At 34.6% G+C, this 12,193-nt stretch overlaps 1 pseudogene; it reads right to left on the minus strand.

Moving 5' to 3' along the window:
* Window positions 1-2,143: 2,143 nt before the first annotated feature.
* LOC127564680 (S-formylglutathione hydrolase-like) lies at window positions 2,144-3,034 on the minus strand (annotated as a pseudogene).
* Between the last annotated feature and the right edge of the window lie 9,159 nt (window positions 3,035-12,193).

Below are 12,193 nucleotides of genomic sequence, written 5' to 3' on the forward strand. Positions count from 1 at the left end.
TAGCCCCATGGGAGATACTGTGACCTTATTAGCTAAATATGAGCAAATCAAATTGCTAGATATGTAACTTATATGATTGTCTCCTTTAGAAATACATGTTACTATTTCTCCTCTGATCTTTGTTTTTCTACCTTTTCCCTAATTTCTAATTTCTTTCTTCAATCCCTGATCCATCTATATCCCTACTATTTGTTATTTTACAGCTTCCTTCTTTTTTCTCTGTAAACTCCTTAAAGAAGCCATTTACATTTAGTGCTTCCACTTCCATTCTTCTCACCATCCTCAAAACCTTTGAGAGTTTGTTTTCTAACCTAATTATTTAATATCATGGATTTCTCCAAAGTTATTTTCCAGTTGCCAAATCAAATGGATTTTTTTTTCAATTTCCATTCTTCTTGAATTCTTTGTAGCCTTTGATACCATCAACTTCACTCTAATTTTTTGTGACACTGCTCTCCTGGTTCTCCTCCTACATGTCTGATCATTTCTTCTCAGTCTCCTTTGCTGTATCCTCCTCCAGAGTCTTGCCTGCTAACATTGGTTTTCCCCAAGATTCAGTCCTGTGCCCCCTTCTCTTCTCCTTCTAGACTATCCAGCTTAATAATCTCATCACTTCCCATGGGGCCAAAGATCATTTATATGGACATAACTGCCAGATATGTGTATCCAATGTAACCTCTTTCTCATATCACCTTCAATCTCATATCACCACCTCTTATTTAGTTCTTTTCATCCAGTCATGTCCAACCTTCATGACCCCATTGGAGGTCTGGAATAGCAGAGATCCTGGAGTGATTTATTATTTCTTTCTCCAGTTCATTTTATAGATAAAGAACCAAGGCAAACAGGGTTAAGTAACTTGTCTAGGATCACAAGGGTAGTAAATATCTGAAATCAGATTTAAACTCAGGAAAACAAGTCTTCCTGACTTCACTCCTCGTACTCTATCCATAGTATCACTTAGCTGCCCTGTCTGTTAGACAACCTGAATTGGATATCCTACAAACATCTGAAACATTTGCAAAACAGAACTTGTTATTTTTCTAACCAAATCCTTTTTTCTTCATTAATTTTCCTGTAATTGTTGAGGATACCACCATTCTCCCAGTCACTTGGGCTTGCAACCCTAGTTCCTCCACTTGTTACCAAACAAACCCCACATATCGACTTTATTGTCACTACATCCTTTTTTGCCCCTTCAAAACATTGCTTGTCTCCTCTCCCTTAACCACTCCTATCATGATGCAGACCTTTATCATCTCCTGTAATAGCCTCCTACTTGACTTAATTCTCTTTCCACTCTAGGCCATCCTGCATTTGGCTGCTAAAATGATCTTTCTAAGGTGCAGTTTTAATCATGTCACTTCCTAGTCAAGAAACCCCAATCAGAATAAAAGGGAAACAATCTTTTTGCTGAGTTTGGCAACTTGCATTTTCTTCCCTGTAGGTCCCCTGGATTTCTTGCTTTTCCTTGTATATAACTCTCCATTTTCTATGCTGTCTTTTCATTGACTGTTCCCCATATATGGAATGTTCTTTCCTTACTTGTACCTCCCCAGTTCCTTGGCTCCCTTCAAGATTTACCCCGAATAATTTTTTTCAACGCATTAAATCTCTTTATTCAGTTACTGATATACAATTCCATCATTTTTGTAAGAAGTGATATAGCCAACAACTAATTGTTCCCAAGTACATTTGAATCAATGTATTCTTTACAGTCAACTGTGATCTTTTACATATTTTAAATTTAATTTAACAACAATTTCAAACTGATTGTAAATGATAACATGTTTTCTATACAGATTGTTCAGTTTTTCCAGTCATATCTGACTCTTCATGATCCAATTCGAGGTGTTTGTCCTGGAGTAGCTCATCATTTGCCTTCCCACTCTTTTTTATAGATAAGGAAACTGAGGCAAATAGGGTTAAGTGATTTGCCCAGTGTCACACAGCTAGGTGTCTAACACTAAGTCCGATTACTTATAGGGGGAAAAAAGAAGAAACAGATAGCTTGATTTTATACATTTGTTCAAAAGTTTGTCAGCTTTTGATAAAAATTGGAAGTGAATATTCAGCCAGTTATTTTTAATGTAGAATTTTATTTTTTCAAAAGTTTCTCAAAATTTCTGTTTATGTGGTAATTTCTGCAATTGCGAGATTATGCACATGCAATTATGAAGTTTTATGCATTCAGGTATTTTTCATGCTGTCTGAGGTTAACAAAAGTTGCAATGAAGTAGATGTTATGATTATATCTTTCTTGTAATCTAAAAAGAATTGGAATTTTCTGTTCTGCATAGGCTAACTTGTCAGGAAGTAATAACCCATCTTTAAGGATCTGGTTATCCTTGCCTTGATCAATTAATACATTCATTTGAGATGGTGAATAAAACTTCACAAGATGAATAGCAGCATATACTTCCTACTTACTTTGATCTGATCCTAAATTTTCCAGGTAAGGCTTTCCCCTCTCAGTGACAGAAAACTGGATTGCAGATTGGAGAGAATGCAGACAGGTTTCTATTTTCTTGAACTCTTCAAAGCACAAATCAGAGCTCTATGGCTTCCCATAGAATGATTCCAAATAGCCATCTTCTCTGGGTTGGCTGGAAAATTGGCATTTATCATCTTGGGCATCTCATCTATTATATACATATATTACTACATATTATTATATAAATACATATATACATCCTATAGTTGGTTTTCCAAGGTTCTTCAGTGGCATTTACAGAAAGACCAGACCAAAATCACAAAGGTCATCTTCTCCTTTAATATTGCAACCATATGGACAGGTGTCAGATGCAAATGACAATGATGTCATGTTCTGCTGCATCATTGATGATAAAATTTTGTTCTGCAAGTTTGCAGTTAAATCAGACAACCAGTAAAGTATGGGGCATGTCCCAGTCTCTGCCTTTGGTGCTAAGTAGATTCCAAATTTCATTTTGCATTTTAGTCCCACATTGTCATGTTCATATACTTTCTGAAGTCCCTCAAAGCAATTGTTGCTGGAAATATGTTTTTAAGGCATAGTTTTTGTTGCAATGGTGGTTGTTTTTTGCTATTCAAATGCTACTGTTTTCCCACTCACTGCCACAAGGTTTTTGACAGGTGTATGATTCTCAGTCACAAGTCCCCTATTATTGAGAACAGATTTACACTATGATCCCTGCCTTGACATCTGGCAAGGAAGTCCTGGAGTAGACTGTGGGGCTTGGAGACCCTTAAACCAATGGGAAGGGCTGGTGGTCCAGCAGTGGACAAAGCCAAACTACCATCAGCTGGTCTCAGTCCAAATTTTAACAAATCACTTGTCTCCCCTGAGCCTGTTTATTCATCAGCAAAATGAGGATAACAAGAGGCTTTTCTGGCTGCCCTCCCTCTCTCACTGCTAGCGTCTTCCTTCTGAGATTACCTTCATTGTACTTTGTAAAAATCTTTTTCTGTAGCTGTTTGCATGTTTTCTCTTTCATCAAAATGTGAGCTCCTTTGGGAACAGGGACAGCATTTTTGCCTTTCTGTGTATCCCCAGTACTTATCATAGTACCAGACCCATGTTGTTATTCAGTCATGTCTGACTTTTTATAACTCCGTGTACCATAGCAAACCAATACTAGAGTAGTCTGACTTTTCCAGTGGATTAAAATAAACAGGGTCACAGAGCTGCTAAGAATCTGATACCATATTTGAACTCAGGTCCTTCTGACTCTCCCCCCAGTGTTCTATCTACTGAGTTACCTAGCAGTCTTATCTGGTCCCTAGAAAGTGTTGAATAAGTACTTCTTGACTCACGTACAGACTATGTCCTTAAGAGCATCAGTTGTTCTGATGATAGCAGAAGTCTTTCTTAATAGAATTCTGGTTGATTTATAAAATGCTACATAAGCCAACAACTTTTCCTGGGCTTCAATTTGTTCAATTATATGATGGCCTAGCATTGCAAAGACCTGGATTTGAATCCTACATCAAACTCTAATTAGCTATGTAAACCTGGGCAAATCCCTTTTCCCCTCTGAGTTTCATAGTTTCAAAGAAGATGGACTTGAAGACTGACTTGAAGACCTTAAAGTGTTATATAAATATGAACCATTATCATCATCATCATCATCATCATCATTTTCATTATTGTTATTGTGTGATTCAATATAGTATATTTCCTCTAAGACAGAGGATCTTAGTTGTTTTTTTTTTTTAATATTGTGGACCCCACTGGCAGTTTGATATTTCAGAATATTGCTTAAAATATATAGTGTTATCAAGGAAACCAATTAGATTGAAATATACACATACATATACATAAATATATATACATACAGATATACCTTCATACCGGTATATATACACACACCCATATATACATATCTAAACATACACATATAAATCCATTCATATATATATATATAGTAATATCTCTCTATATACATACACTGAAAAACAGTTTGACACTTCAAAATATTGCTTAAATTATATAGGATTATAAAGGAAATCAATTGGATTGAAATACACACATGGATATATACATCAATACATATACATACCCCCTCCCACATATATACACAAAACCACATACATATATACATATCTAAACATACACATAAATCTATATCTACATATCTATCAATATCTCTACACATACACACACACACACACACACACACACACACACACAGACTGTCATAGGTGCCAAATTAAGAACTCCTGCTACTAGTTCAGGAGGGTAAAAAATAATAGAACCCGAAAAGAGACCTACAAAAGTAAAATTGGGAGTAAGAAGTTTTGTCTTGTATTCCCATTTTTATACACCCATCAATTTTCTATGTTATTGTTCCAGATAGTTCATAGTCTGGAAAAAACATTGCTGAAAATGTATTTTCTCACTCTCTGCACCTTGGAAAGTTTATTATTTTAATTGAAATACACTCTTGAGAAATGATTAAAGAATTGATTAGAAGTCAGCAAAAAAAAAAAAATTATAATGAGCTCATTTCAATAGGAACAGACTGGCTACCATGCTGGTTGTCAAAAAGTTTTCAAAGCTGGTTTCTCTCCAGTAAGTAGAGTCCTGTAGGCTCTGTCCATCTGTCTTCAAGAAAAGAGCATTTTATATCCTATAGAAGAAAATAGTCTTATGAAGAAAAGGAAAACTACCAGTAAGAAATACTGCTCTTTCAGACACTTGTGGCTCTTACAGGAAACGAAAACAATAGATTCAACAATAAAACACCAAAGCTAAGATCATTTTTACTACTAAAGGATAGTAGATGGCCTAGGATACTCCATATAAAAGGTCATCTTTCCTAAAGAAGAAATCTATTTTATTACCTTTCTGCATCTTTTCCCTTTGTAAAGCTATTTCCTATTACTACTAAGGTCTCAAGATGATTGGGTCCCTGTCCTACATCAATTAATTAGGAAACATTTAAAAAAGATATCATATAATTCTTTTTATTTATTTAATTATTCATTTGTTTACTTATTTGCTTATTTATGCATTAATTTATTTTATACTATCTATCCAATCTAATCTATTCATCTATCTATCTATCTATCTATCTATCTATCTATCTATCTATCTATTGTCTATTGTACTCAATCTGTAATTTCATTAGTGTAGATAATCCCTTATGAGGAACTTCTTCCAAAGAGTATTGGCATTTTCTCTTCAGTTTAGAGTCTTAGAGATTTTCCTGGGGCACTGAGAGGTTAGTTGACTTGCCTAGTATGATAAAACAGAGGCAGAGCTTAATTCAAATCTTTTGATTCTAAGAACTACTCTTTAGCCACTACTCAATGCCAGCTTTTCATGGGAGGTAAAAATGCAAAGGGAAGAAAAGGAAGGAAAAAGAGAAGGAAGAAAAGAAGGAAGGAAGGAAGGAAGGAAAAGAAGGGAGGAAGAAGGGAGGGAGGGAGAAAGAAAGGAAAAACCCCATGATTTTGTGCTCCTTTCCAGATGTATGCCTCTGTTCCCATGATTTCAGTTTCTTATAATCCATCATTATGGATTATAATGGATATATGGATTATAATTATAATATGGATGAGCCTGACCTAAGGTTCTACTACAAGGTGTAGAGTTGTCATAATTTCCCAGTAGTAAGAACACTGGAGAAGTGAAGCAAAACACAAAGATCTGGTGTCTTGGATGCAGAAATTTAAAAATGTTTTAATGATTTTTTTGAAAATTAAACATGAAAAAATTTTCAAATTAAAATTTTAATTAATTAAAATGTTTTCAAATTAACTTCCCTTTTCATCTGATTTTTTTCAGACAGCATGACAAATATGAAAATATGTTTAGAAGAATTGCATGTTTAACCTATATCAGATTGCTTAGTATTTTAGGGAAATGAAAGGGGGAAGAGAGGGAGAAAATTTTGAAACACAAAGTTTTGCAAAGGTGAATGTTGAAACTTTCTTTGCATACATTTGGAAAAATAAAATACTATTAAAAATTTTAAAAACTAAGAAAAGTTTTTTTTCATTTTTATAGATCAGTCTACCTTCAGTTTTCTACATTAGCATATAGCTTTTTAAGGTGGAAGTTGGTACGTAACAACACAAAAAAATTAAGAAAGGAAAATGTTGAAATGGAAGACATGGTTCTTTGGAATTCATTTAATTATTGTTGTTTTCATTCACTTTTATCCTTGTCCATCCATCTGCAGAGATATGTTTCAGGGAAACAAACTAAGGTAGACAACTTTTGCTCCATAATATCTTTGAGGAGTATTAAAAAACACCTGTGCCAAAGTTTGCCATATTTGCTTAAAGTAAAATCTCTCACACCCCTCTCCTTGGAGACCCATACCCCCTTCCTCCCTGGAATGCTCAAGACTTGCCCAGGTGGGTAGCAGCCTTCTGAGTGGCTCAGGAATAATCTTTTGCTAGTAAGATGAGCCTCATATGCCTTCCCCCTATTTATCTCAACTTCAAGGCAATTGCATGTGAATGAAAGGGAGTTGGGAGGTAAACAGAAGTGATACCTCCATCAAGCACTGGGGTACTTCCTGGGTGCTGCCATTGCCTTGACTAACTTGGGAGCTTTCTTCTTATCCCCCCCAGCTCTGTTTACCTCACCTGTTCAAAGACACTTTCATTGCCAGTGCTCCTCCCATTTAAGATGCTAATCTAGCATGGAAAATAAAATGGGCATTGCTCTCTATGCAGCTGGGGAGATTTATTTTAAAAAAAAATCATTAAAAAAGAACAACACAACTGCTATTACCCCAGACACTTAAATACACAACTCCTAACACATATAACTCATAGAGAGGAAAGAAATATTTGTGTTTCCAAAAACTTTTCTTTATTCTTTTATGCATACATAATGTGACTTTCTTCACACTGTTTACTTGATATAAATTTGTTTGTTAAGTATGAAGATTGACTTTAGAGGGATCCAGATAATGCTTGGGAGGTTGGTTGGGACTTGGGCAAGACTGGGGGTGGGAAGCAACTTCCAAGGCAGATCTATTCAACTCTGTTCAGTCATCTCCTATTTTTAATATTAAAAGGAATATTGAGTGAAGCAGGACAGAACACAGTGTTCTGGGAAACCAGTAATCAAATGGCCTAAAGCTAATGTTTACTTTCTGGAATGTTTTACAGAGGCAATACTTGGAGATGTAAAAAAGAGAATGCCTAATAATAGCCTTTCAGCTACAGAAATAGAAAAGCGGCATAGACATGATAATTGAATTTGGTTTAGATGGTCAAAATCTGTGTTATTCTACAGCTGTATTTTCCAAACCATCTACTTGACTTTTAATATATGTTCTCTTGGGTTGGGTGGGGGAGGGAGGAGTGGGGTTGTTTCTTTTGCTCAGTACTGCCTTTGAGAATTGCTAATTACCTTTTTCATGAAATCACTGAAACTCTGAGTTGGAAGGGAGCTCTGAGATTCTCTTGTCCAGTCCCTACCTGGAAAGAAATATGTTCTACAATTGTTCCAATTTTCCTTCTAGTACTTTTCTCTCGTAATTATTCCCATTCTTTCTTGAATCTTCAACCTCTCTCTTGCCAGTGGCTTTTCCCAAAATGTTCACAAGTGTATTATAGGTTCCCCAATAGTTAAAAAAATAAATAAATAAATATTTCCCTTACTTTATTAAACTTCTTGAAAAAATGACCTTCAAGTAGTGCTATTTCACCAAGCATTAGCTCATCATCAACTGGTAACTCGGCTTCTAATCCCCCATTCCATGAAACTATTCCTTGAGAAGTCATAAATAACTATCTAATCACTGAATCCTGTGACCCTTTAAAACTCCTCATCCTTCTCTTTCTCTCCTTTCTTCTCATCTACTGAGATTTCTTCTTCTATTACAATTTAATTTTCCCTATTGGATGACCAAGAATAAATTACTTAACTCTTTTTGCCTCAGTTTCCTCCTCCATAAAATGAGCTGGAGAAGTAAATGACAAATCATTTTAGTATTTTTGCCAAAAAAAAAAATCCCAAATGGGGACATGAAGAGTCAGACAGGACTCCACAACAACAATGAACATGGAGATTAATCAAGCAAAACATCTGTATGGATAGTTGTTGTTCAGTTGTTTAAATTGTGTCGAATAGAAACAACATGAAATTAATAAGTGTCTGAGGATGGATTTTAACTCAAATCTTCCTGACTCTAGATCTGGTGCTCTATTCACTGTATCACTAAGCCACCCACACGTCTAATTTCCATCAAAGCAAGTAAACAAAGGCTTCCATAGATTTTTGGTTAGGGATAATTGTTAAAAAAAAATCAAATGGATTTGTCCACTCCCAGAAATATTAAACTGATATGTTTTTGCCTATTTGTCCTTTCACTTACATTATTCAGTATGGTACAAGTCATTAACCAATGAAAGGAAAAGCTGATTTTTTTTTTATGTGTGTGTACTTCAGGATTAAGTTCCATTTGTATTATGGGGCCTGGGTGTCAGAGCAGTTGTGAAATTTCAACTTATGAAATGAGTCCTGATTATGTTCAGAAGAAATATTTATCTCAAAAACAATTTCAGAAATGTCCAAAAGAGGACTATCTGATCTTGATAAAGGTAGGGTCTGAATATTGTCTAGAAAGTGATAGAGATGAACATGGGAAATGTGAATATGCTGCTGCAGCACATTATAAACAAAATATTTGGAGGGGTTCCAGTCTAGAGTATAAAACACTATCAGTAAAACATTAGCAAAAAAGAAGATAGTTTGGTTACATAGTGATAGCAACAATTAAGGGTTAAAAATGATAGCTTATGCTCTACATTGGAATCCTTATGATGTCGAGAGAAATTGAGGAAGGCCCCAGTACATATGGTAGACCAACTGTGGAGAATTTAGAAGCAAATGTGGGCATACATAAATGAGGTTGTTAAAATTATCATTTCAGTGAAAGTTTATGTCATTGAAATCAATTATTCCTTTGAACATTTGAGTATATATACATACATACATAGAATCACACATGTACATAGACATATATGTCTATGCATATATATATATATATACATATGTGTGTGTATGTATAATTTTATTTTTAATTTATGGAACAAAACAAGCATTTCCACAGCATAATATAATGAAAAGACCATTGTACATGAAATTACAAATCTATTATGTATAATATGATATTCCTCTCAAAAATACAATATAATTATCTTGTAAATTTTTTTCTTTCTTCTCTCTCCCACTCTCAAATGACTATAATTAGTTAGTTATATAGGTGTGTGTGTGTGTGTGTGTGTGTGTAAAATTATTCTATAATACTTCTATTTATCACTTTTTTTCTCTACATACAGATAGCATCTTTTTTCATATGTCCTTTATAACTAATTTGGATATTTACAATAGACAAAATAACTTATTAAAACAGTAGATACCTTCTAGTATTCTGTGATTCTAGTCAATCCAACATATATAAAGAAGTGTAGAGCAGTTTAAAGTTTTGAATGGAATGCTATCAGTGTACCCCTAAGGATATAGTATGAAAGTGAGACAGATGGGAGAAGGTTTGGGAGTGGGAGAAAGGCAGAGGATTCTGCATTTTATGAGGTGGGCATCTTATCTCTGTTATTCTTCCTGGTTAAGGTAAGAGCAAAGACTGAAACAGTTCTTAATATTTCTTTTTTTTTTTTAATTCGTTTTTTTTTTTTAACAAGGGGATATTTACTGAGAAGACATAGCAAGAGTTTGCTAGAAATATTTAACCTTAATACCTAGGGCATATTCTCCCTTCTACCCTGGGCAGTGTGGGCTCAGACTTCAAACAGATTCCAGAAAGCATTGGCTAATATCAAGTGTACTTCTGAATTTGCCATAATTAATAGATAGCATGAGTCAACATCTCATCTACTCTAAGGCTTGAGTAGATGGCACAATGCATAAAGCACTGGGCTTAGAATCAGAAAGGCTTGAATTAAAATGTGATTTTAGATATTTACTTACTTGAGACTCAGAAAATCACTTAACTACTGTCTTTCTTTGTTTCCTCATCTGTAAAATGGGGACAGCCACCTCTTAATTCACCTAATTGGTTCTGCTGCCCTAGCACTCATATCCATTAACATCATACTGTCGTCAATCACACTCATTATCCTTTTCCTTCTCACAATCCTAGAACTGGCCATAGCTATGATTCAAGCCTATGTCTTTACCCTATTAGTAAGCCTGTACTTACATGATAATTCTTAATCACATAATTATCCCCTAACTATATGATGAAACCTGATATAACAAATATAGAAATATGTTTAAAAGAATTACACATGTGTAACCTGTATTGGATTGCTTACAGTCTTAGGAGGGATAGAGGGAGTGAAGGATGCCAATTTTGAACACAGTGTTTTTCAAAGGTGACTGTTGAAAATTATCTCTGGAAAAACAAAATACTATTGAAAAAATAAAATAAAAAAAGACAAAAAAAGTGTGATAATAATATTTCCTAGTTGTTGTGAGGACCAAATGAGATTGTAATTGTAAAGCAATTAATATAATGACTAGCACTTTAATAAATAGATATTTAATAAGTATTCCTTCCTTTCTTCTTTCTTTCCTTCCATCCTTCTTCCTTACTCCATCCAGTTCTTAGCACTATGCAGGTATCTTGACTAGCTATAAACTCTTGCCCTGTGACTAAATTTGTGATGACTCTATTTTCTTATCTCACAAGGTTATTTCCAATATTCCTTCACCTAAAATAAGAGAACAAATTCAGAAATAAAAGAAAAACAAAACAAAACAAAACAAAAAAACAGCCCCCCCAACCCAAACCAAACAAAAAACAAACCTAGAGGCCTGCATTCATAAGTATGTGTGGTAACAGGTAGAGAGAGATTAAAACTTAAAGTTTCTCTCTCTCTATTTGTGGGCTTAAAACAGCATATTTTTCCTTGACTGTAGATAGAACTAAAACATAGTTACTACCTTCTCCCTCCCCCATTTTCCCATTTATGCCATTCTCAAGATCATAGCTCAAGTTGACAGATTGGATATTCACTGAAAGCAGAGTACATAGAAACATTCTTCTCTTATGGAAGCTTTTACAACTATCTCCTCCCTAGAAATCAAGGCAGAATTTAACTCAATACTGGAAAACTTCTTGTGCTGCTTAGTAGCCAAAGAAAGTTCCTATTCTGTATGAAGTGGATTTTTGGAACAGTGATCTTTGGTACAGAAGTCTATAACAAGTAGTTTGTTGCAGGGAGGGAGACTTCAGACATACAATGGTTTTTCAATTGGACTCAAAGGCAATGTTTTCATTCTAAAGTTAGTATGAAGTTGAGCAGGGATGAAGAGGGGTAAATTCACTTGTTATGAATCTAGGAGTAAATCAATTGTAATGCTGAGTGATCAGTACTGTATTGAGAGCTGGATGTCCTGGGTTTGAATTCAGAATTGTGTGATCTTGACAAATGATTTCATTTTTCTGGACTCTAGTCTTCTCATCTTTAAAAGAAGAGGATTGAGTAGGTCCCACGCAGTTCTGATTCTGTGTTCTTACAAAATTGGTATAATTTTTTGCACTTAATAATATTTTATTTTTTCCCCAATTACATGTAAAGATAGTTTTCAACATTCATGTTTGTAAGATTTTGAGTTCAAATTTTTTTTCTCTCTCTTCCTTCCCACCCCCATCTTCAAGACAGCAGGCAATACAATATAGGTTTTATATGTGTAATCATGTTGCATATATTTCATATTAAT

The sequence above is a fragment of the Antechinus flavipes genome, chromosome 1 (genome assembly GCF_016432865.1).
Source record: "Antechinus flavipes isolate AdamAnt ecotype Samford, QLD, Australia chromosome 1, AdamAnt_v2, whole genome shotgun sequence".
NCBI lineage: Eukaryota > Metazoa > Chordata > Mammalia > Dasyuromorphia > Dasyuridae > Antechinus > Antechinus flavipes.